Raw genomic sequence first — 3049 nt, 5'->3', positions numbered from 1 at the left:
TCTCCATTGTGTACTTGACATAGATAACATGCATGCTTTTCCTGTACTCATGTGAGTGCATAGACACCATAAACAAACATTTAGTGAACTAAACATAAATAGATAAGCTTGAATAAAAATCATAGACACACAAAAAGCCCATAAATGGCATGCATATATGCAGGTGAAATTAGCAACGATTATGTGTTTATGATGTACAAAAGTATGTATGTGAAGTAGGGGAGAGAGAGAGAGAGAGAGAGAGAGAGAGAGAGAGAGAGAGAGAGAGAGAGAGAGAGAGAGAGAGAGAGAGAGAGAGAGAGAGAGAGAGAGAGAGAGAGCTTCTCACCGTCAATTGTGGATTGATTATGGATGTCAAAAGGCTTCTTGCCTTGTCGTAAGAGAGTTGAAGAGAGTACTGCATTAAGGCTATGTCACAAAAGTACCGATGAAGACAAATATCACCATGAAAAGAGAAGTGTCTTCTTGTTACTTGTTGAGAAGGTGTCAAGAGAGTGAGAACACTTGATTGAGGAACCTAGAGCATGGAGATGATGATGATGATGATGGAGATACATGGAGTTTGCACTATACAAGAGTGTGCCCAAAATCTTTGTGTTTGTGGGGTGTGTGTCCTTATATGGGCATCGAAAAAAGAGAGGGAGAGAGGTCAAAAGACACGACACCTTGCTTTTTCTAAAAAGGAGAGGCTTTCTTTTAAAAAACTACTCTTTTCAGCTTAAAAGCAAGTCTTTTTTGTATTGATCAACTCTTATCCCCCTACGTTAGCCTCTACCTTTCAATTTGTGACTTTGTAAAAACATTTTACTATCTCAGCTTTATTAATTTACTGCACCATGATTACAAACCATTTTGACATTTTTTTTCACAAAACGCAATCCTATAAAAAGCTAATTTTCATTGCTTTTTAGGAATTTGGTCACTTTGCACATATCCAATGCTCATATAAAATCGTTCTAAGTTGGCAATACACAAAAAGCAAGTTACTTTTTAAAAAATTTTGAGAAGCGGAAAAAAAGGAAGCAAATTTTCTAAAATTGACCTATGACTCCCACAAACCCAATGAAGACAAGAAATGCCACTTGGTATTTACAAAAAAGCACTCGAAAGCTTATTTTTTTCAAAATCAAACCACGACTTCTTCGAACTAATTCAAGGTAGGAAACGACTCTACTTTTCATTATAAGGCACCATAAGCATGAAAAATAAGTATTTTTTACACAAATCTTAGAATTTAAAATATGGAGAACATGGAAAAGCTATTTATTCAATTTCAAAAAAAGACCCAAAACATTAGGGATCTTGAAAAGATCATGTGGTTTTAAAATATCATTATTGTACTACATCTAATCCAAGATTTGGATGTACAAAGTAAAAATTGTAGAAACCCACTATGTATGTTGTATAGCACATCCCACAAAAGACAAAAATGTTGGAAATAGGGTTGCAAGAAAATACACACAGGTTGGATAAGAGGAAGAAGATCAAGGCACACAACGTAGAGTATATTTCTTACTGCAGAATGGAAAGATAAGTTAGACCTAGAATGATGGGTGTCTATACAATGCATGGGGTAAAAAACCTCCTAGTGAAGAAAAAAGTGCCATGACGGTCCTAGGTGTGTTCACACACATCTCTACCACATATGTATGGTAACAAATACCCCTTGGGATTGATGTGGTGAATGAGATTTGTTACCTAGTGTAAAGGGAAGAGCCATGCTCTAAGGACATGATCAATCCACAAAGGGGAGTAAGCCCAAAGCTTTGCAAAAAGCATCAAACTTTTCACAAGGCAATGCCTTTGTGAATAAATCTACAAGATTTTCCTTTGTTGGCACATAAGCCAAACTGATCTCTCATAGTGAGAATCTCTCTCTGACATAGTGGTAATGCACCTCAATGTGATTTGTGCGAGCATGAAAAATTGGGTTCCTCACAACTGCCCATGCGCTTTAACTGTCAGTGTGGATGTCATTGGCAGTGTCCTAGTATCCAATACCCAAATCATTCATAAGGTGTTTGATCCATACACACTCAATCATATCTATGAAGACTGCATTATACTCGACCTCACAACTAGAAGTGGTCAAAGTAGGTTGCTTCTTGCTCAACCATGATATGCATTAACGGCCAAGCTTGAAACAAAAACCACTTATGGAAACTCGCATGTCATAACAATTAGCCCAATCTAAGTTTGAAAAAGCATGTAGATATAGAAACAACGATCTCCCTTTTGGGATAAAAAAAGACAAGATCTAAAGTGCCACTTAAGTAGTGAAAAATACTCTTGACAACCTTTCAATGCTTAGACCCTAGGCTATGCATAAATTTGATGACTTGTGAGATTGCAAACTAAATATCAGGCTTCATTGCTACATATGTAAATAAATCATCCAACAACAGTTTGGTAAAGAGTGACATCCACAAGATCACCAGCATCATCAAGACTTAATTTCAAACCTGTTTCCCTAGGAGTAGCAATAGGTTTATAGTCCTCAAGTCCAAACTTACATAGTATTGTTTCTATGTAGCATGTTTGACACAAGGAAATACCACCATCACATTGCTTAAATTGTATGCCCAAGTAATGATGCAAAAGACCCAAATCTATTATCTTGAAAGTAGCATTCAAATCAGCTTTAAATTCAGCACTATGTGTCTCATTTGGGCTAGTGATCAACAGATTATCCACATACAGAACAACGATGAGAAATACATCACCCTCACGCTTTACATACAAAGTGCTTTCTGTTGGGCTATTATAAAAGCCTCATTTAACCAAATGAGTGTCATGTTTCTCATAGCAAGCATGAGGAGACTGCTTCAACCCATACAAAACTTTCTTACATTTACACACTTTATCTTCTTGTCCTTTCTTGACAAAACCATGAGGCTACATTACATAAACTTCATCAAATATATCACCATTCAAGAAAGTAGTAACAATATGTCTCATTGATGTACACCCCATCCAAAATGAACTGCCAATGCACAATTGTCATACAACAAGTGGGAGAAAAAGTCTCTTCTTCATAACTATGAGCATT

Source organism: Adiantum capillus-veneris, chromosome 12 (assembly GCF_014529385.1).
Source record: "Adiantum capillus-veneris isolate H3 chromosome 12, ASM1452938v2, whole genome shotgun sequence".
Classification (NCBI taxonomy): domain Eukaryota; kingdom Viridiplantae; phylum Streptophyta; class Polypodiopsida; order Polypodiales; family Pteridaceae; genus Adiantum; species Adiantum capillus-veneris.
Note: the sequence above shows the minus strand (reverse complement) of the source record.